At 41.1% G+C, this 24,233-nt stretch overlaps 1 protein-coding gene across 1 annotated transcript in view; it reads right to left on the bottom strand.

Annotated features, from left to right (window-relative positions):
- lingo2b (leucine rich repeat and Ig domain containing 2b) overlaps nucleotides 1-22,945 on the bottom strand; it is a 32,360-nt gene extending 9,415 nt beyond the window's left edge. Inside the window, exon 1 of the mRNA XM_040137544.1 lies at nucleotides 22,767-22,945. The gene's annotated coding sequence lies outside the window, so the exon portion shown is untranslated. The remainder of the gene's footprint in view (nucleotides 1-22,766) is intronic.
- Between the last annotated feature and the right edge of the window lie 1,288 nt (nucleotides 22,946-24,233).

Here is a 24,233-nt window from a genome sequence, read left to right as displayed (position 1 = left end):
TGCAGGCTCACAAGGGATGTTGCTTTACCCTGCGGTCTCTGGATTTAGAAAAGTCCAGTTAATACTTAGTCAGTGTTTGCTCATACTGATAGAAAGAGGGAGGGACGGCGTGGTGCTTCTACACTACAGCCTTAAGTACTGAAACAAAGAGCATAAACACTGACACGGTCTGCAACACAGCTTCCATGCTATGGACACGAATAATGTGAAGCTCACGCTCCTCCACCAGCTGAAATATGTCACAACGGCTTGTGCCAGTTTTTCCTGCTTGTCAAATTAAAACATTTGGAATTCAAATTTAAGGCCCTTTCAGATATGCTCTGAAAGCAATTTCACTTGTTGGTCTCATGTCGGGATAAGAGTCACTTTAACATAAAGGTCCTGATGGCAATCTAAGTAGGTCGGACCTAGTAACATTTCCGAAACACCGTCAACACGGAACCATACGATTAATGTAACCTGTGCAGCAACACAAGACTAAATATAGACAAAGAGAAATTTAATGCACATTGTGTTTGCCTTACTAACATCACTGTAAAAAATAAAATAAAATAAAATAAAATAATTAGACCATCAATCTTTCTAAATTTACAGCTTGAACATGTTCCAACCACACGGATGGAATTGAATGAACACCCAGCAAAATGGTTTACCTATAGCATAAGAGCTATGGGAAATAAATGAGTGTCCCAACTTAAAGCTGCTCTATTCCACATTTTTATATCAACAATGGATCAAATTGCTATGTGTAATGCAAAAGGAGCTGTTCATAGAGAACAGCAGAGAATTCTCAGCACTGTGGAGCACTTAACGTCTTTTTGTTCATTGTTTTTGGTTATATGGCAACTTCACTGTTTTGATTCACAAACCTTTCAGCATTGTTTGAAGTCACAGCTGACAGCTGTTTTCGGAAAAAAAAAAAAAATCACTATTCACTACCTGCCCTGCTCCAAATGACAGACAAAGTTAGCGACTAGGTGGCGAACATGGAGGAGCATTTCGCAGCTAAAGGGCCAGACGCTTCTCTCAAGGGCTATGGAGATCAAACCAGATCTAAAAGGACAGTGAATACTGGACTTGGATTCTTCAGGTGTATACAAACATAACTCCAAAATGAACGCTAAGGTTGCTCTTCTCCATGTGTAAAAAGTCAACTGTTTGCTAGGGCATCCACAATATAACTTTATAACTTATTTAATACAGTTTAATGTCTTGTCAATTTAAACTAGGGCACTGTCAAACATCATAAAGTGGAGTAAATGTTAAATAAACTAAAATATTATTTAATTCATATTTGTGAAGAGGGCACTGACAATGGTCATTTATTGAGGCAAAAGAATCCATCACTGATTCAGCCCATGAGAAAACAGAACACTCTTCTTCCTGCATAATATTCTTTCCACCTCACCACTGTTCTCTGCAGTGACGACGCACTCGCTCTTGTGCGTCAGGGGCCAATTATCGTGAGCATTGTGGCGCTTTCTGTAAATGCCTGAACACAGCCAGCACAAACATTTATGTGAGGGACACATCTAACTGCATGAAAAAATTACTTTACTTCGAAAGAAAGACGAAGCCAGCGATGTTTTACGAATTCCTTGTTGGAAACGGGCAACAAAAAAGAACGTTAGGGAAGGTTAGGACTACTTTATGAGTTAATGATTTACATTAATACATGAATAAAAGAGCTTTTAATGAGCCAGTAAGAACACACTTTTAAATGTAAGTTAGTCATTGATAAATGCTTTTTTGCTCTAGATGCTCTGCAGCCTTCTTTCACAAGCTAAAGTACCAAAAAGTCTATTAAGATCCTTCCTCATTACTTGATGAACTACAGTAGTTGAGTAGCTAATCTATTAGCTGCTTGCCAAGTGATTCCACTTGAAATCTCAAACATCAACGTGCACACACTCAAATCTGTAGCAAATGGTACTGAAAACTGTGCATCAATATTCATACTACATTGTACATGCATCCTTTATACCACTTTACATTCTACCTCAGCATTGAAGGACAGTCACACAGTAATCATATTGTTTGAAATGATTGCTTGAACAGACGCCATTGCTTCATTTCAATGACTGCTTAGGTTTCCAGCAAAGGAAATAATCAGATTCTCCACGGTTTGTCGACTGACATTACGTTTCCCTACCTCCCTTGGCAAGTGTTTTGTAGAATAGCGTATTTCTCTCACCTTCTCTCGCTTGTTGATGCTTATAAACCAGAGTGTTACTTGAAGGACACTCACCATATTAGGTTTCTGTCTAATTTTAGTCTCAGGAGGTGGAACTCATCCATTTTTCATGGTATATGTATACCACCAGTGATTCATAGGCCCTTTCCCTATTCACCAAAATAAGATTTGTCTTTGCATATTACAACAGATTTTTCCTGCACCCATTCTAATAATTTTATCTTCTGCAAACAAGTTCCATGTAATGTGTTTCAAAACAGCATTATTGTTTAGTTCCAAGTTTCAGCAGTTTGAAGGAGTGCCGTCCAAGGTTTAATGGAGCTGCGGCAGGGGTTGGGATTATCTTCTGTTAAGCTTGTGTGAAATCCTAACAACCATATTAAAAACACCAAAATAGCCCACATACAAGATTTTACTTAACCAAAGAAAATCTACACACAATGTAACATACAATTTCAAAAGGTGAAAGAACTCCTGTGTCTACCTTCAAAACTTTGTTTCTTTTCAATTTCAGATGACACCAAATCACAAAGGCACCACTCTAAAAGGTCAAGTGTTAACTTACATCTATTCCTTACCTCCAAAAATAAAAGGGGAAAAACAGCCTACTGATGTTAGACGGTCTCTTGTTGTCCAGATTTTTATGTTTGCCACAAAACTCAGGGGAGGCATTTGTACTGTCCTAGTAGGAGCCAGTTGCAATTATATGGTTCCCATATCGATCCCAAGTATTGATTAAGGTCCATCCTTGATTTTAAGATTCAACAGACAGTTTTCAAAGGAAATGAGAACAATGGAAAGTACTCTCATTTGAAAACAGCATGAAACCTCATAAATAATGCATTTTTTATTTACTTTAATGACTAACTACATCTTGTTAATGCATTTTTAAGAACTGAAGCTTTGATAAGAGTCAATGAGAACAGCTGGATTCAATTACTGAGAAAGGAAAAAGGAAAGTATAATATATATTTTCTTAACTTTTACAATACAGATGGTATACTGAAAATAATTATGTTTCACATGTCATATGGCCTTATACACAAATACGGGGAGCAGCACATATTGGTACAATGTCAATGTCCAAAAGAGTAATTATTTTTCAAAGTCAAAAGAATTAATGGAACATTTGCTTCCTTGCTGAGAATTAGATGAAAATATTAACACCACTCTCATATCCACCCGTTAAAAATGAACCTGGAACCAGGAGACCGTTGGCTTTGTTTAGCATAAAGACTGGAAACTGCCTACCAGCAAGTTATAAAGCTAACCAATTACCACGTTATATCTCGTTTGTTTAAACTAATTACGGGAGGTTATGCAGTGGACTGTTTTTGGTCGATGATTCCCGGAGTCTTGTCGGGATCAAGAGGCAATAAGTAGAGGCTCCAGGAAATCACTGCTCCTCTCCAGAAATAGTTGCGTTGATTGTCATTTTACTCATCGGGTTTTGTAGGGATTAAAAAAACAACACGTTAATTGGTGAGGACCTAGCCATGCTAGCTGTTTCCCTCTGTTACCAGTCTTTATGCTAAGATAAGCCTTCTGGTTGATGGTTGTAACTTCATTTTAATGGACAAACACGTGACTCTGCACTGCTAAAATCCTGATTCTGTCACCACCATCTGACAAAATCACCATACACACAAGTTAAACATAACGGCTGTGCTGTGATTTCGGCTATATTTACTTGTAAAATGATCACTCAGAGAGAAAGTTAGAAGCCCATTCACGTCTGTGTCAGCTGCTGTGCGGTCAATTGAATGGGACGCATAGAGAGGTGTGCCTGCAGGGGAGAAGCCCGACCTCGCGCTCGAGGTCAGGCCAATACTGGCGATTCTTTTCTACGGAGAGTAACTAAGGTTTGTTCAAAAAAGTCGCTAGACTTGTCAGTAGGCGCTTGTGTGAAGAAAAGTCGGTAAACCTAGAAACAAAGGCGCTAGGTTTTCAACACTGCCTGTAAATGCCCCCCCGATGACGCAATAGAAACTGTTTGCGTCTCTCTTCATTTTGAAAGAGCAACGGCCAACTTTATCAGTCAGTCAGTCAGTCAGCTCCCCTGGCTCTGCGGTCCAGACAAAAATCAGCGTTTGCTATTATAGCTGCCAAGGGATTTGTGATTATAAGATGCTCTCATTCCAAATTTTTTGTCTTAGAACTTACACTTCTCTCATTCCCTGGAAAGTCTCCTTCACTTGCAAACTATGTCAGCATGGGACCTGATATTATCTCTGTATTCAGCTCCACATGTCTAGGAAGTAATTTTGCCTGTTAGCAATTATTAATAACAAGAGTCTGATGAATGCCTGAATGCTGGGTTGATCTCTGGAGCAGCTACTTTTTCAGACAGATGTTTGAACTTGTGGACGTTTTTTGCCAAAGCTGTAACATGATCTCACTGGCTTCAAATCAGATTGTATTTAGGCAGGGAGTGAGAGAAATAAGCCACAACAGCATCACCTGCAGTTAAGACTTCCTTCAGTAACTACATTTTTTAAATGAGAAAAGATGAACTTAACATTGTGTGCGTGTAGACTGAAAAAATCTATTATGAGTTAAGTTTTTTTTTAATCTAAGTTATGGTAATAACTTATTAATGATCCCTGAATGTTGTGCTCACTCAAACTCAATATCATATTTGAAAAATGAGCCAGTTTCTTCACTGAAAAAAATTATATTTTTACCCAAAAATACGTTTGAGAAACGTCTTCTAAAGGTCTTTAAAATTCACAAAGGCCAATGATTCCCAGAACCATGATTTCTATTCAACTAAGGAACAAAACGTCTTTCTATTCTGCTGTCAGTCAGCACATAAAAAAAAGTTTTTGGCTTAGAATCAAAAGATATTTACGAAAGCAGCAGTAAATATTGGCTGTGTTAATATCAGTGTGTAGTGGAAGCGTGAACTTGCACCCAGACCCTCCTATCATTTTCCTAGACAGCCGTTTAGTTAGCTGCATCTGTTTTTACATCAGACCCTCAGAGAGGGATTAGGCAGTCCTCACTGGCACTGAATAACACGGGAGGATTAGCACTTTCGCCTGTCACCAAATCATTCTGACGGATTAGCAATCTCCGATGTCACTCCCGAGAATTCACTCCAGCTCCAAAAGATTTCCAGTCAGTGAGACAACCAAGGTGACATTCGAGTGAAAAGGAAAAAGTCATTTTTGTCAACCCCCATTGACACAGTCTGGCACCATCGTCAGCATGGACAATGTTATGTTATGCATTATGGTAGTTTAATGGAAGTTAATCAACAACATGAACATTCAGGTCAGTCAGGTAGTCTTACGTACTGTTGAATGAGGAGATCAACTATGGATCAAGGGTCACCTTTTGTCAGTTACACAGGTGTAAATTTAAGTGTTAAATGTTCAAATTCAAAACTGACTAACAATATCTGTGTGGAAATCAAAGTTTAAGGCAAAGCACAAAATCCTTCCACACTGGGGTTTCAGCATTGTCCAGCCTTCTAAACTACTTCACTTCTGTATATTCAGCATCTCAACACACACTAATGCATTACCTACAGGGCAAAGCGGGCAGCTGCCCTCAGGCCCTTGACTCCGCTGGGGCCCAAAATACCCCAGCTTCAACTTGATTCAGCTGTTTGTATATAGTTTGATTAAAGGGGCTATATGTATGTTTTTGCTATCCCTACATAGCCAACGTTAGCATCAACAGTGTTTACTGACCAGTCAAACTTAATTCCTTTACTCGCCAAGAGCTGTCTCCAGCAGTGGAAAGCAATGCCAATGTCAACTCGTTTTGCTTCTATTTCTATCAATTCTTATCTTCTACTGAAGTCAGAATGCTAACCAGCTAGCCCTGGCCCATCCTGTCTCGTGATGCTGCTTTGCGATAGTGAGTCACTGTAGCGTCCAGTCGGCCCTCAGTCCACCATGAGTGGATGAAGAGGTAGCACTGCTCAGAGGGCGTATTCTAACCTCTTGTCTTGTGAACGCAACACTGGCTGAAGCTCTTAGCAAGTGACCATAATCACCAAACCCAAAACCACCACCGGACAACCTTCACAGGCCCGAAAAAAATTTTGCCATGGAGTCCCCGGGGCAAACATCAGCGGTTAAGCCCAATATAGTTCTACACCACACATTTCACTTCCACAAGCTAAAAATCCTCGTTCTCTAGCAAATAAACAAAAGCCAAATCAATTTTATTACTTAGATATTCTGACAAAAACCCCTTAGGTCAATTACCTTTTCAGTAGAAGTTTCTGTTTGCCATATTTTCACAGAGGTTTACATGATATCTTTCAGAAAGGCCACATTTTTTAACCATAATCTGACAGAGTTGCAAAGTGGGAGGAGCTGCTCGTTCCGGAAATGTGTTTTTCTCATTTTGAATTCCCGTTTCAAATTTTTCTTTAGACAATCTCCTCAGTGTTTCTTAACATCATAACATAAGACTCTCCCAGATAATGTCACAATCCTACAGGTTTATGTTATGGCCACCGGTTTTAATTTTTTCAACTCTGATTCTGAGAAATCATGATTTGTCCGTCGTTTTGGCATTCCAGTGGGTCTAAATACTACAATACCCACCAGCCCCGGCTGCTATTGTTACAGGGACAATGCCAGTCAGAGGCATGAATTGGAGCCGTCGCAATTTCAAATTGCTTGACGTCGCAGTAGCAGTAGCAATTCGGAATCACTATAAACACTCGGACAGCAGACGTGCCTGGAATACACGTCATACGAACTACAGAACATCATCTCAAACGTACCTGTGCCTTAGGGGTCATACTCTTTGGGCCACGCAGTCCGCCATTTTAAATATTCCAAATAACAGATAATATGTATTGCATCTTTTGGTAAATAAAATAGTGAATCAAAATTCCACAGAGCCCAATGTGACATCAGTCTGAAATTGCTTAGTCAATCTACAGCTTAAAATACAAAGTTATTCCATTTAGAATTTATTAAAAAAGACATAAGCAGCAAATCCCCATGCGTAAGAAGTTGTAACAAGTAAATGTTTGCATTTTTGCTTCCTAAACAAGTTAAATGAATAATTGATTATTAAAATTGTTGTCGATTAATTTTCTGTTAATCAATCATCTTCAAATCCAAACTAATTTTCTCATAAGATCATGTTCCTCAGTCTGATCTTTTTTTTGCACATAATTTCTACATGCATTGTTGCAGTTTGTACTGGATAGGAGTTAAAATCAATAATTAGTTATTTCCCCTACTTTATCTCCTCTTTATATGAAGCTGTTCCTGCAATTAAAGCACAGACTGAATAATACTGTTTGTGGATTTTTTAGCTATACTTGTGACAGATGCCTGAGGCTCACTCTGACTGAGACAGACGCTCCTCTCCTGTGATTTGTTTATGGCAGAATGCTGATCCACAGACTTAATGTAACAGCATCAAATTAGTGTGTGTAGTGTGTGTGTGTGTGTGTTTGTGTGTGAGTGTGAGCTTGCTTGCTTGCTTTCACAGGATACTACCTGCCTTTCACACCTGCCCCATAATTGGCTGCCTGCAAACATAGCTGGCCACTGGCAAATGTGAACCCTTTTGGGAATGGAGCCGGTTTGGACCGGTGCATGTTTGCTAAATGCACTGAAATCCCAGGCTAACTCATATTCACATGCATGAATGAATATTCCAAAACATTATACACAGTCTGGTTTCCACTTGAAAGCTTTCAAGAATTTCTACAGCTGCACAGTAACTACACTTCATACCGTCTATGCTCGAAGGAAAGGTGGTTTAAACAGTGTTTCCCTCATTTAGTCACCTAAACGACTGGTATCCGTAAAGCAAATCTTCAGGGGAAGCTAGTTTAAAGACCATTTAGTTGAGAAAGTAGCACAGAAAATAATTTAGCTCGACTCCTTTTTGGCAGTGTGAAGCCCTGCATTTTTATCCCTCTGCAGAGTCTGTCAATTTGCAGTAGCTAAGCCGTCCCAACATTATGAATCTTACAAATTGTACCATTCAAGAAAACCAAGCATATGCCAGAAAATCAATACAGAGAAACTGTAGCAAAGCCTGTGTCATACATAGGGTGGAGAAGTACTCATGGCACACATCCATTAGCACCTCATCTATTTTCTATCAATGAAACACGGAGGAGCAGAATAAATAGTGGCAGCTGCTCCGGCTACCAGAGACATTTCTAAGCAATGGACACTACCTTTTCTTTGTAGTATTATTTCAACACTAGACACTAACACATCTGTAATCCAGCTTTTTTTATTTTCTAGGGCCTGTGTTAGATCACCGTACAGGTAATCAGGCAAGTTGATGTGTGCTGTGCAGAGGAATTCTTGGTGTGTCTTTTCCTTACAACACCTTGGATTTTGTTGTTCTCAACATTCGTATTTTGGGAAATTGGGCTATGTGCTATTCCTAATAGTATGCACAGTTAATTCAGGTGGTTATTACTCAGTTGTTAGTGTTCATTAGACATAATTAGTCTGATTAGATGTTTATTATCTGGATATAAATGTCAAATATACATAAGAATAAGGCTATATCTTATTTTTAAAAAATAAAACAAATAATAAAAAAAAATATATATATATTTAAATATATTAAAGATGGTGTTCCTGATGACAACTTTCCTGTGCATGACAAACCATGTGAATATTCTTATATATTCATTTTTGGCAGCACCCTCAGGGGCACAAGACAACAGTAAAGAGCACTTAAAAAAAGCTGCACAATAGAAATAAACATTGATTGACCCCTTTTTCATCAACATGTTTGGAAAACCAGACATCTAAACAACATCTCTCAGGTGGAGAGCGTGTAAATAACACATGAAGAGATATCGATTTTGGAGAGATGAGTGGTTTTGCAAATTATCATCCAAATACGGCAAATAAACTCAGCGATCCAGGGTCTGTCCATGCAGAAACGCAGAGTGCACTTAGCACATGTCTTGGCAACCTGACTGCACCCTGCTAGTTCTCTCTCCTTTGATGATCCATTAACACTGATAAGTGGCCGGAAACATTACAACCACTTAAAGTCCTGGTTGAAATTATTGGCACCCCTGAATTTTAAGTACAGAATTTAGAATATCTTCAGAGATAAATACAACTTAATTAGGTTTGTATAATCGGAATATTAAATAAAATGTCCAAAGTTATTGAACAAAAAAATAAATGCTTTCATATATTGAAATAAAAAATACAAACATAAAATGTACGCTTGACAAAATTATTGTCACCGTTTTGATGAATTTAAATTAGTTCCTCAAACAAAATTAAAAAAACAAATAAGACTCACCTGTGCTTAATTTTCAGTGTTCACATGACCTGATTTAACAATGAATGATGGTTTTACTGCATAAAAAGAGGCAGATTGTTTCCGGTTTTTTTTTCACAATGGTGAAGACAAGAGCTTTCTGAGGGCATCAGAAATGCTATTTTCAAAAAACAGAACAGTTGCAAAGGCTACAAGGCAATCGCCAAAGATCCCTGTTACAACAGTTGGTAATGTTATCACGAAATTTCACAGTCAAAAAACTGTTAAGACGCTTCCAGGATGTGGTGTTAAGAAGAAACTCAGTGAGAGAAGTCTGCAAAGGTTGGTGTGGATTGTGGGAAAAACACCAGGCGAGACTATCTAAAGAGCTTCAGGCTGAGCTGGAGCAATCTCGAGTGGCGGTTTCAACCTGTACCATACGCCGCACACTAAACTAAGTAGGGCGCCATGGGCGAAGGCCAAGGAGGACACCGCTATTGAAAGAAAGGCACAAAAAGGCAAGAGTAATGTTGCAAAAACTTTCCTAGATAAGCCACAGTCTTTCTGGGATAAAGGTCTATGGACGGATGAAACCACAGTTGAGCTCTTTGGGAATGCAGTGCATCAGTTTGTTATAGGTAACGAAATGAAGCCTATAAGGAACAGAACACCCTACCTAGAGTAAAACATGGTGGAGGTTCTATCATGCTGTGGGGCTGCTTTGCTGTCTGTGGCACTGGAGGTATCAAAGGAATTATGAAATCAGAAGATTACCAGGGCATTTGGAGCGAAATGTGTTACCCAGTGTCAGATAACTAGATTTGGGGCTAAGGTCTTGGGTCTCTCAGCAGGACAACGACCCAAAGCACACATCCGGCAGCACAAACGAACAGTTGAAAAGGAAAACATGGATTGTTTTAAACTGGCCAGCAGTGAGTCCTGACCTAATTCCCATTGAAAACCTTTGGAGAGAGCTGAAATCTGCCCCTGCACAAAGAAGTCATTAAAAGAGCTTGAAGACATAGCAATGGAAGAGTGGCAGAAACTACCAGCAGACGGGTGAAAGAACTTTCAAGATGGCTACGAGAAACATGTAGAGGCTGCCATTGTTGCCAAAGGTTCTGCAACCAAATATTAGTGAAGGGTGCCAATAATTGTTTCTGGGGTACATTTTGTGTTCATATTATTTCACTATTATGCAAGTTTTGTTTTTTTAATTTCTTTTGTTCAGTTCATTTAATTAAAATATTCAGATTATACAAAACTGGTTCATTTACATTTATTTCCGAACATATTCTAGTTTCTGTACATAATAGTCAAGGGTGCCAATAATACCAACCAGGACTGTAGCTGCTCACAGAAATAGTATTCTTACTTTTTAGAGAGTGATCAGCAACAAATTGCCTAATTAATTTCCCTCAAGATTTTGTAGCTCAACGGGCCACGTCCTGTTTCGTGTGTTTGCTAATAGGTTAGTGTGCAGAATTTCATTTTTCGGAAAAAGGACATTACACTATTTTTTTTCCTATTCAGGGAAATTTAGGTCCCCTTTCACTACTATTACAGATCAAGCTGAGTGCTTTTATGATCATGCCCAATCTCTGGGAGAAGTCAAAAGGCATTTTGGGAGATGAATGTGGAATTTACTTACAGGATGAAGTATGGGGAAGCTGAGGCAGTGGGTATAACAAAAAGGTACAACGCTGCATCACAAAAGAAATTCCTTAATGCACTGAACACCACGACAAATGTCTGGGGGTGAAATTCTGAGCTATTCTCTCGTGAGAGCTCTAACTTGAGGAAAATTTAAGTGAAGGAGCAGAATTCTACTCAAGTAAAATACTCCAGCAATCACTCTGCCTCTAATGAATCCCACAGTGAGTTAGTGAGCAAACTATGTCTCCAAGTAGAGGAGAGAATGGACCGTTACACATGAAATCCAAAGTAATTTTCTCTGTTTATGAAGTTGGCATCAGCATTTAATAATACAACAAACTTTTTTTTAAACCATTTTTACCATTTAACATTTTTTGATACTACGTATGGCTGGCATCTGTTCTACCATTGCGATGAAATGTATTTAAACTCATCATTTACTTCTTTATATAGCAGTTTCCATCATCAGGATAGAGTTCACCACACCCATGCTGGATTCATACAATGTGTACATGTACAAGGGACTCACAGGGAATCGGACATGCATGTACTCGGAAGACAAGAGCTGGTGAATGCACACATGAAACGAACGTTTTGTGCATGCGCACATCACGTGATAACGTAATCTGAAAGAGCAGAGCAGTCGGGCGTTTTGAAGAGGAAACATATTGGCTTGTACTCTTTATACAAGGATTCATAAAGAAGACTTCAGATTTTCATCGCCAAACAAGTAGGGAAAATAAAGCAACATTCCGAAAGTCCTTTCCTTCCCCCACTGACTGACAAACGTGCCATTCTGAACAGAACTCACGTGTTTGTATTATTGCGATAACTGTTAGCATTTCTGGCAGTGACCACTGGTGTTGATAAACCAACCAGAACTGAAATCGTAAGAATTATCAAAGTCGAGAACCTCTTAGCTGTACCGACATCGCTAAATGATCTAAATGAACAGAGCCTTCTGCCTACAAAGACAGAGATATACATCAAACTAAGGGAAGGTGAAAAGCATTAATAGTAGCCAATATAACTCTAGAACAGTGAAGTGCCTGTATCTGTATCAGCGGTGAATTCAGTGAACACACACACCTGTAAATTAATTAAGTGCTAACACCCTGGTTTCATAGTGGCGGCTCATGGCTGAGCCTGAAACAATTAACAGGTTTAGAACGGTGTCATTAAAAACTGTTAGGCTTTACAAAAGGGATGTTCTATCCACGTTGCTTTCGCTTGGTTTCAACTCTACGGTGTGTCTCTACAGGGAGCAAAGGAGTGTGTCTCCACTGGCAGTTTTTCTATTGAATTTGATCTATCGCTGTATTTCATCGCAGTCCAGTAAGTGTTTTAAGTGACAAGGGAGGTCACGGCATTATTTTACGGAAAGGTGTATCTAATAATAATACCAAGTGACATTATCCTTAGTGACACAGGTTACACCTCGCTATGAGTAACTCATACTTTTGCTGCTTATAGTCTCTTTTTCTCAGAGTTTCCTGAACTATGAGCTGCCTGCTTCTGAGGCAGCGTGATGCTGGCCCGCTAACAGTGTGTGAAATGAGGGACACTCTCCTTCTGCAGCGGATCCATTTCTAACGCTGCTATGCTAATTAAACCCCAAAGCAGCTGACAAATACAGTGGGAAGGAACGCTTGCACATTTCGCAAGATTAGGGAAATGCAACACAGCCAGAATGTTCTCTCGTCAAATTGTCACTGTCCCAACAGCAGCTCTCTGTTCACTTACCCACTCCAATGTGTGACATTCAGATAGCTCCAAAATATTTGCTCTGCAGAAACTGCCTTTCACCAAACAGTCTTGCACAACTATAGAGTGAAACACTCTCATTTATTCCCGTGTGTTTGCCAGCTGGTTTGCACGACTCTTACAGCATAACAGCAAAAAGCTCTTACTTTTGCAAACGAGCATTACAAACATAAAATTACTCAAAACTCTCAAGGCTTGCACTAATGCTGCGCTCAGCGAGATGTTTATATATAAACCCAGCCATCATATCAGTCTAAGTCTGTGTGTGGGTGGGGTTCCAACATCCCATTTGCAAAGGCCAGGTCCTTTGTCTTTGCTCTAAAATTTTGTAGGCGTTTACCGAAATGGGATGTTTCATTTTGATATCAATTTGATTTTCATGTTTTATTTCAGTGTCAATTTAAGACAAGTTTCCCTTTTGGTGAGATAAGAAAGGCTTTGATTTAGTTTCGTTTAATTTACATTTAGTTTTAGTCTTTATATTTCCATGACAGGATGATAGAACTTTACAGCAATTACGATATGTTTGTAGAAGCTTTTGCAGTTCAAATCACAAAAATAAATTCACTTCCTTACCATGGGAACATTTTTGCTGTAGTTTTTCAAGTCAGGTAGTTTTAGTTCCAAACTTTATTATGATTTCCTCCATACAACATTTTTGTCAACTCGGTTTTTCATTTTAGGTTTAACGGTAACTTAAAGCCCCCGGAAAATCTTATCTGGCTGCAGCAATGTGTAAGTGTACCTCAGGTGTAATCACTGGTGGATGTGGTCAACAAGTGAAGCATGCACAGAAAGGGCAGTGAAGCTCTGCTTCCTGCTTGGCGGTGACTTAATCTTTAATTTAAAAAAAGAAGAAAAAAAACCTTTTAATTCTCTAGGACTGGCCTATAGTTTCAGTTTTGTTGACTGAGGTTTTTATATTCATGCCACCACCACAAAACAATGGAGATGAATGGAATTTGTATGAAATTACTTCTGCTGCTCCTTTGTCATCCCCCTCTCTGCCTGCCTTACACTGTAAAATAACTTTTCTGCACAGGCAGTCACACGGTGAAAAGTACCGAGAAAAAGTCATCTGTGGCTGTCTCCAGCAAGTTTTGGTGTATTGAGCCAAACAGCCCGGATCAGCGCGAATCTTTTTACTCCAACAAAAGTTCCTTTCTGCCCGGGACCACGGAAATACTTTAGAAAAATATTACAGGTCACGCTCCCTGCGAGACACACTGGGAAAAACACCACAGAAAACACTCAGCTCCTGTGACTTCATCTCAATGGAAAAAGTCCCTGAAAATCTACCTACATAATTATATAAAACTGCCCAAGTTAAATGAACTCTTAGGTCACTCACTCATTTCCACAGGGAATCACAACAATGCCAGATGCTAGGGAGACTTTGTTGCTGGTAATCGCCTGGAGTCCTTTGCACTTGTGAAGATACAGTCAGCCAGTCGAGCGCTAAGGATCATAGTGTATCTGCACAGCTCACTTAGCAATCTAACCATTAACACAAATAACTTTGAGAGGAATTTTGTGTCACTTCACACCTGTTTTGAACTATCAGTCTATACATATCACATGCATTATGCCACCAATGCGTAGCGTAAATACACCAAACAACAGAACTATTCCTCATCTAAAACTGAATGAAAAAAAAGAGAGAATCCAAAATATAATTGCCCTGAAGGAGAGGCACACCAATTTCATTTCAGGCGCTCGGTGTGGCAGCAGCACAGAGTCACACAGCTATTGCAGGGCATGTGGCGCTGATACTGTCGCCCTAAAAAAAGCCAGTGAAGCTGTGGTTTTGGCCATCAACCAAGCTCACGGCCCCACGGCGAGGAGTGTGCTCGCAGACAGAGGATCAACCAGAGCGCTGGCGTCCACACAATACGACAGCTGAGAGGCTTCAGGCACCACAACTGGAAACACGCGGGCCCGGTGCTACGCTGTGGGTTTAATGGCCTTTGTGTTCTTTGAAGTGCTTTATGGCGCTGAGGGGTTTGAGCGCATTAAGACTACAGCTCGCAGGGCCAATCGTATTGATAAGGTTGTTCCTACAGTATTGCTGGTCTGCTCCCAACCTGAACCCTGTGTGTACCTGTACTCACGGTTTTTATTTGTGCTATTACTGAGCACTCCAGCAAAGCCGTCCTGAAGCCTGTCACAGAGGCAAAAAAAAAACAAAGCCATATTGACCATTTTAGATTGGAACAATATTTGTTCTGAAATGTGCAACAGCAGGCGCGGTCTCATTCCCTCTATCAAAAATGACAGGCAATCCGCAGTTGTTTTTTAATTACCGCGCACATGATGTCAGGAAATCAGCTTGATTCGTGTTTCTCCATCACCTGGCGTCATCCACTACACCCTGGCTGGGCAGGGAAGCCAAACATGTGCAGCAACTATTTACACTAGAGTTTTATTTTGCTAGTAATAAAAAAATTTCATGTTGCATGACGGAAACCATTTTATAGATGTTGCCTTATCCTTACTTTACAGGGTTATAAAATGCTTAAGTATATAGATAGTGATGTTTAATTTATTTTCACCGCAGCTCCAAACACATCAGAATCCAGCGCACCAAACGCATGACAGAGAAAAACATGAAAGCAAAGACAATCAGTTCAGGTCTTGCAGCTACTGCACACTCAGATTAATTTTAAGGTTGCGCCGAAAGATGGTGAAATTCAGGATTTAGGAGAGTAAAAAACCTAACCTGTCTTTACATTTTCCTTTTAAGTCAAAACAGCTCATGTAGACCTCACTCCCACTCACCTACCACCGCTCTCGCTTTCATTCTCCCCTATCAGGTTTACTTTATTTTACGCTGAGCTGTTTGTGCACTGTGAATGCCAATACAAAATGCCTCCCCGTTGACTTTTTGCATCATTTCCGCTCTGTTATAGAATTCAGTAAAGTCTTTATAACCGTTCCGTGCTCATTTCTGTCTCCCTTTGTTTTAGTTTAATAAACCCCTGAGGGCTTTCATTTCAATCACCTGCACAATGTGTAATCTATTTTGCTCTTCTGCGTTTCTATCACTTTTACTGTATGTCTGACTAAAGTAAATTTGCAGGAGTAGAAATGGAGGGAGGTCGGGGGAGCTAATGATAGATTATGGGCCACATGCAGGCAGATCTCCTGGAGATGCAGGGTTACGGGCCCTTACTGTTGAAATGAATACGGAATGGAAAGAGATGAGGGCTGGTAAGTACCCTGACAGCCTGATATCAAATCTAGCTCTTGGTTTATATCATATTTAATTCCTCACCTCTCCTGTCTGTTCCCATTAAGACTGCCAAATCCTGCCAAAAACAACTATCAGGGGGCCTCATAAAAACTTAGACTTTTGGTATAAAATATACTTATTAGCATGTCTGCACCTCTTGACCAGAATCCCGATACTACCTGTCTGATACTTTGGTGGAAGTTACAGAACATGCTGTCAACAGTTTTCATGGTTCAGATTCTATTTCTTCATTAGAAAGTAGCACGCATAAGGAAAACTGTCACAGAGAGGTCTGTGGATTATCCAGAATAATCGAAACATTGTTTCTAGAAAAACAGATTTATGTTAAATTTTTCAAATGTCATTTTTTCAGTGGTGTGAGCGCCACAGACAAAATGTCATTCACCTGTATTTGTATTAGGCTTGAGACAGAAATCGACAGAAAAAAATAGTGAAGTGAGTCTTTACATTTCTGGTGAATTCACTTACTGCTGTAAATTGATGTTATTTTGCTGCTATCTATAAGCAGCTAGCATGTTTCCTGAATAAGCTAACGTTAAACAGCCAAGAGGCCACCACCAAAACCAGCTCTAAGCATAGCTTTCTAGCTAACGCTAAATTCACCACTATAAAGTTGAGATATTGGATAAAGTCAAATTCTAGTGGTCGAGCAAAAATAACGCTTTTTATTTTTTTAGGTTGTGAAATGTGAGATTTATGGATATCCATGTTTTTTTAGCCACTCAGGAGAAACAGACTGCATGCTAAAACTCCAAGTTAGCTAACACTGGCTGTCAGAAGCTCTGGGACCTAAATTCAAAGGGAAGAAAATATCTTCCTTCAGCTACACTACTGTGTTAATGAATGTACTGCTTAAAGAGAGGGCACCCAGCTCCTTTTACCGACCGCACTTTTAAATAATCTAGAAATAAGCTTCTGAGGGACAACTGCCGTCAACCTTCCTCTGGGTATGTGATAATGCCAGAGGAAGGGAAGCTCACACTAACCTGAGAACTCCATTGCGCTGAAAGCCCCCCCCCCCTCACAGGCATTTCCTACAGGAGGGTGTCCTCCAGAGACCTACCGGTTGCTTTGTTTTCTCATTTCTCAATGGGAAGGATGTGTGCTGTTATATGCTCTTGCCATTGCTGTGAGCTGAGCATATTTATATATAGCAGCAAGAGTGACAGGCACGTACAAAGATTTTGACTTAAAGCGCCTCAAAGGTGGTTTCAGTCAGTTGTCAGAGCAACCAGGAGCGGTTTCCGCTAGTATGTGCTGTGCTACAAGACGAAAAGACGAGATGTGCAGGGGTATACACTGACTCACAGTAAGACAACAAATAACCTTATTAATTATTAATGCAATGTGTAATCGCAGTGGGTCAAGACTGTACAGAACAATATGGACACTGTGCTCTTAATGACACTGCATGAGGAATTTCAATGTGAATGCACACACATTTATTTTTAAATTGATCGGTACTACGCCAGTTGTATGTGGGAGGACCTTAAGCTGCATTGATTTTATTTCAGCTAGATTACATGAACATGAATATGGTGTTTATCATTGAGGTCTTTATGATTATGACTATGGATTGTATTCATTATTATTATGATTATACCAATGGTTATGATTATTATTTTGGTTACAGTTATGATTATTTTAAAGGTTTTAGGCGAGAGCTCCTTGAGTCGTTTTCATGCTGCCAAAAATGATTAGTCCTTGCCTGTGTTTCGCTAGGAAATTCATGTAACTTTCATTTCCAGCGACGTCCTCCTTCACATTCACACATTAATGTTTGATATCAGATATCTGCAGAAAATAAAGGCTGTTGGCAGCTTGGAGCCAACATGGGCTCCCATCCCATGCGGGTGGAGCCCTTTGTGAGTATTTATGTGCAAGGCAAAGAGCAAGGGAGCGTGTGCAGCGGGACGTCCAACATACCTGAGCAAAAAATAGGCTCTTTGAGCACCGGAGCATCATTCTGCTCTTGTAAATTTCCCACACACCACCGTTACATTTTAATCATGCACTGGAGACAGGGGAACCTTGAGTTTGTTGAAACTGACGCCTACAGAAACCTGCATCTGCAATGCTAATCACTCTCCAGCAAAGGGCCCCACAGACTAGCCATGTCTTCCCTGTCAAACTAAAAATTCGTCTCCAATAACAACGAGCACTCCCTAGTTCGCTGCATTGCTGATGTGTTGCGGGGCTACATCTGGAGAGAGCCTTCGCTGTCCTGCAACTTTGGCCAAATTTGTATTCGGAATTAGAGCCTGGAGATTTAGAGAGTCAGCATACTGACTGCCATACTGACTTTCATCATTTTTATCCCATGATGATGCATGTTTCTATTTTCGTCGCTTTGTGATGTTAGTTGTGTGTGTTGTATATATGTCCTTGGTGCTGTTTTATCTTTTATCTTAATTTAGACATCTGCGAATCCCTCATCTGCCTTTAATTAACAGATAAGTTAATTGAAGTTAGGCATATACACAAATATTCTGATATTCTGAGATATTATTTTTTGATGGAGAGCCGTCCTTTAGCCATTGAGCCTTCTTTTTCCCCAGAGCCCCCAGTGTGGCGTCAGAAACCTGAGATGCATCCTGTTTTTGTGACTATTTTCAGAATACTCTCGGAGAGCTCGCAATTGCTACCTAAAAAGCAGTTCCAGTTTACGGGTGGTTTCATCCCTGCAATTTGAAGCACTTTATCCCATCTTCGTAATTCAGCATTTGGAGAACTTTTCTCTTGTCTCCACTTGTTGCAGCCATTTCCCCCTTTGCTTAAGAACCCCCTAAGCTGCACCTTACTGCACCTTGCAGAATTAGATCTATGCATCCTGGATAGCTTTTATTTGAACTATGATTTAATCTTTTTAGGGAAAATTAATGGAAAACGATGAAGCTTTTTATCTATGGCCTTTGTGCTGCTCTGCACACTCTAGATGACTTACAGTATATTTTTGGAAGACTGCTTGGAGTTTTACAGTAAGTAAGTTGAACAAAAGTTCAACTAGGGGCCGTATGTCATTTTTCTTTTTCTTCTCTTGTCCAGTCAGATTAAGTGGTCGTCACTTGCTGGTTTAAGACCTGATGACCCGGAGGCCTAGTCACCACAATCTACACAGAGAACCTGCAGGGCGGGACCTGAATTGATGATAGACTCCCAATGAATGTTCCTGCATCTGAATACAATACACTGCAAAGCACAAAAACTGCGCTGCATACAAATGTTTGTCGAAGCCCGTGAAAAAATATAGCTATAGTCCACTGAAGGTCCCGTATCGCATGTTTCAGTCCTAAGAATCACATATTCTTTACATGACTGCAGTGTAGTTTCTAAGCCACAAGGATGTGAAACACTGGAAGCACGCTTGTGAGCAAGTTGCCTCATTATTACTTGGTAATTTAAAGTCTAGTGCTGGCTTACGCATAATATGGTGCAACGTGTGGGATATGAGAGGTGTCTGCTGAACAGCATTTTATTCACTGGCTATGTTGTAGAAAGATCATCATTAAGCAATTAAAGTTGTGTGCGTGAATTTGCCGACACCTTGCATTACTGATGGTGCTGTTCAGCAGCCAGCTGTTTTACTGGTGTTATAACGGCAGTTTGTAGGACAATGACTTTAATGTGTACACTAATATCCCATGAATAGTTCTGTCGGAGACCAAAATAAATACATGACAGCAAATAAATAAAAAAAATACACAGAGCTTCAGTTTGTGTGAATGCTCATTACTTCACTGTCTGACTTAACTAAATCTTGTCATTCTTACTTTGGTGAGGAAAACTAGCTGGTCGGCTGACAGAGAGCTGATATTCGACTCTCACAGCCATGATCTCGCAGCAGCTGCAGCAGTTACTTAAACACTGTGGACTAGTGCTTTGTAGTGTGCTGCTCTAGTGGCTTCAGCGACACGTCGGTGCAGCAAACGCTGCTTCTTTCAGCCGTCCATACCGCCATCGTGTTCCCTTATCCCGCGTCCGCACCACACGGGGGAGATATGCAAGCCCCCGAGCTGATACCGAGCCACTCAAATCCCAGGTGGTAAAAATTCTTCTACATTAGATTCATGAGACAACTTTTGAAAAACATAAATACTCTAATTCAGTAAGTCATAATCTGCTTAATTCCTATGGAAGTAGTCAAGGGAAGATAGCTCGTTTTTAAAAAAAATCTTTCTCAACTGGAAAAGGCCAGTGTTTGTGATGAATCCTCATTTCTGCCACTTATTACTCCTGATGTCACCACTAACAAAGTACATGCAGTCTGGTGAGGGGAATGATTTATTCATGTCAGATATTTTTTAGTTGGGCGCCCTGGTGGCCTAAGTTAAGATGCCACCACAGCAGGCCTGGCTCAGATCTGGTTGGGGGTCCCTCGATTTTCCCATTATATCTTTATTATCAACTCCCTAATAAAAAAAAAGACATAAAATAACACACACACACACACACAAATCTTTAGGTAACACTTGTTGCTGCAACATGCGGATGCAAGGATATATTTTACATAATCAATGAGAGAGCTTTTGTGCTCAAGCCTAAATTCTTCCATCTGGCTTAAGATGGATTTCCTTAGATTTTGGGATGTTGGGGCTGTTTCAGTCTGCTGGGGGTGTGTCGTATGGATGTGGCGGGAAGGGGTGAGCTGCATTCTGGCTGTTGAGTTGACGCTAAGAGCCAGAGAGCGTGGAAGTCCTAACAATACCAGCTACAAAGTAACGCAGAGCTAAAACACCCAGCAGCAAAAACCCAAACACTGGCATTGCTTTTTCTCATTACTGGCACCATCCGAGGGATAGTGCCGAGAAGCAACCGGCTGCTTTGTGTGCAGCTACAATGGGTGGGATGTTAGCTCATCAGTTTGCCCGAGGGGGGGGGGTGGTGAGGCTTTTTTTGGACTAGTGAGGCTGCGGAGGTCAGGATTTTGGTCATGGTCAGACATGTTCGAACACACGAACACTTGGGAGCACCTGGTAATAACCGTGACACCCCCCCCAACAGAGACAGAGACGGGCACGGGAAGCCCTGCAAGTCACTTCCATAGGAACAGAGGAGGCGGCGGGAGGAAAGCAATGGAAGCCTGCGAGGAGGACACAGCATGGGAAGGAGAAAAAAACAAAACAATGGGGGGGTTGAGGGTCGGGGTGGTGGCGGGGGGGGGAGGCAATCCCACCTTCCACTTTTCCCTCCATTATCTCCTTTCCCATCCCCCTCTCACCCTTATCGAGGGATAGTTTTCTCCTCGCCTCTCATCTCTCTCCTCCCCTCCGTTCCTCAGTGTCTCCGGGGACCAAACACACCCCTGACCGGTTGCCATGGAAACGCCTCACACTGTCTCTCTCTCTCTCTCTCTCTCTTTCCATCTTTCTCTCCCTCTGTCTTGCAGCAGTAACGCCTGTATCCTGCCTCTCCTCCATTAGCATCCCTCTTGCTTGGAGCCAGCAGGGGCGGCAGTTGTCGAGACCCGGAGGTACCTGCCCCTGAATTCATTTGTCACAGGAAAACTTATAAAAACCCACTTTCATATTCCAGATTTGTGGGCGCAGGACGTACAAATTTGGTCAGAGTGATAAATTGTTTGACACAGCTCAACGAGCTATTGTTCCCTCACGCCCCTTTTTTTTTATTTTTAGATATGGCTTACAAATGCACCGCTGGCTGCTTCCCTTGAACTTTGCTCTCCATTATAAAGATAAGAACAACGTGATTAAATTTGCACCCAATTACCGCAGCCATGCCATACTCAATGAACGCTTGCGGAAGTCAGACACGAGACAGAGTCCCTTGGCTGGGGCATAACTCATTTATAATTCAATCCTGTTTCTCATACTTTAAAGTCAGGATAGGAGTGTTTAAAGTGAGCATTTTTTTGACGCACTCATCTGCGTGACAAATATACATGTACTCTATATCTGACCCCAGCAGGCCGGAGAGATCCTGGTCCACTCTTGGGGTCACACACAAAAAAAAAAAAACCGAAACCAAGAATAAAAGGGCCGTGGGTCTCTGCTGCAGGGCCACTTTGCCTCCAACTTCACACAGGGCATGTGTCACCCCTCCCGTGCAGCGCGGGGAAGGCTTTCATCCACCTTCCCGAAGCGAGCTGCTGTCGCCCCGTGCACAGATGCCATGCCTTTCCTGCAAACGCACTCCAGAGAGGAGAAACCGCAGTCGCCTCCACGGGCGTCACCAAAAAGCCCGTTCGGCATCCCTTAATTGATCCCCTTCTCATCCCACAATGCTCGGGGAAGAGTGTCGTCATCCGCCCGAACTCGAGCCCGTGAATGCGGCGCATTTCCAGCGCCCGCGTCTCTGCCACGGCTGAGGCAAAAGCCACAGACCCGACGGGGACCCCGGCACTTCTCCTGTTCATTCGTTTATTGATTGATTGATTGATTGACTGACTGACCGGATCACTTGCATCCTCCCCCCAAAATCCTCACACCTGCAGCCCATCACGGGACTACGCCTACAGTCCGCTGATGAAACCAAGTGTCAATATCTGTTTCCCGCGAGTTACCGGCCAGTTCCTAGCGAGTTGTGCGGGGGGGGGGAGATTTCCACTCCTCTCGGCAACAGATTGAAGCCACGGGAGCCCCGAATGCCCCCCCCCCCCCAAACTGTGAGACACTTAGAGCTATTCGGGCTGAGTGAAGTGTGAGGGGCTCTTACCTTTTTACCTGCTCCTCCACATGCCAAAATCCACCTTGACGTTTTGCATCACTGAGTGGGAGTCCGGCGCGCACACACACACACACACACTCTTGTGACTAACACACACTCACAGGCTTGCACAGACTGTGGATCCTCTCTCTGAGTTGGGCTCCTTCCACTCTGTCTTCCATGGAAAAAACTACCTTCATACAAATCCCGGTTGTTTTTTTTTCCCTCCCCACCCCCACTTTATTGGATTTGATTTGATTTTTTTTTTTTTTTTTTTTTTTTTTTAATTTTATCCGGTTTTCTCTCCGGTAAACAGGCGGCTAATATCCTTCCTGACGGCGGCTCCAGGTTTAACGAGGCAGCGGCACGGCGGCGGAGGACGGCGGGTAGAGAGAGGTAGAGGGACGACGAGGAGGGAGGAGAGAGAGAGCGAGAGAGAGAGAGAGAGAGAGAGAGAGAGAAGGAGCGAGAGAGAGAGAGAGAGAGAGAGAGAGAAGGAGCGAGAGAGAGAGAGAGAGAGAGAGAGAGAGAGAAGGAGCGAGAGAGAGAGAGAGAGAGACATGCGTCAAGCGCGCGGCCACAACCACAGCGAGGCTAAGGCCGTTTTGCCTTCACAGTAAAAGCCTGAAATACATTTAAAAACTAAACTCTCTAATTATGTAGGGGCCACAAGTGTCACGAAAATAGTAATAAAGCATTTGAATGAATTATTTGTACAAAATTGCATGAATACGTTTGTTTATAAATTAATTTAATAATCTATGAATAACTAGACCAAATTACAAAGTGAGTCATTGGTTTTATATTTTAATGGGCAATAAAAAGAGACATCATAAAAAGAGTTTACAAATGAAATTTGAATGCATCAATAAATAGTTCAAATTATAAAGGGGTTTACAAGAACAATACAAAACAGTCAATAAGTACATCATTCAAAAATACATTATTAAGCGCTCAAATAAATAATGGAATTTAAAAATCTATATGAAAATTCAGTTTAAAAAGAAAAAACAACTGTATTTACAAACTGAATTAAGAATACAGATTTTAATCAGGCATTTAAAAGGGCAGTTTCCCTTCCCATTTGCACTTCCATTTCCCCGCTGCTTTTTCTTTTCCCATTAGCCATTAGTCATTTAGCTTCTCCATTTAGCCTTGCGTTGGCTTAGAATTGTACTCCACCTTTAAAGTGGCTGGCATCACCTGTATCAACTCCAAATTTTGGCAGTCTTTTTTTTTTTTTATTGCTTTCATATGGCCCTGCTGCTGAAGTAGCATACGGAGGAACAAAGCAGAGAATTCACTGAAGAAATGAATGAATTTATTACGGTCAGCGGTCGAACACATGAAAAACCCTCTAAAATGATAAAATGCACAAATTTCATCAACTGTATCACTTAGTTATTTTTTGTCTAATATGCAAAATGTTTTAAATATTCTGGGAATATTGATGCATAGGAATAAGCAACAAGATGC

This window comes from Xiphias gladius, chromosome 10, assembly GCF_016859285.1.
Source record: "Xiphias gladius isolate SHS-SW01 ecotype Sanya breed wild chromosome 10, ASM1685928v1, whole genome shotgun sequence".
NCBI lineage: Eukaryota > Metazoa > Chordata > Actinopteri > Istiophoriformes > Xiphiidae > Xiphias > Xiphias gladius.
The sequence above is the reverse complement of the archived record's forward strand: the minus strand, read 5'-3'. Positions and strand labels throughout refer to the sequence as shown.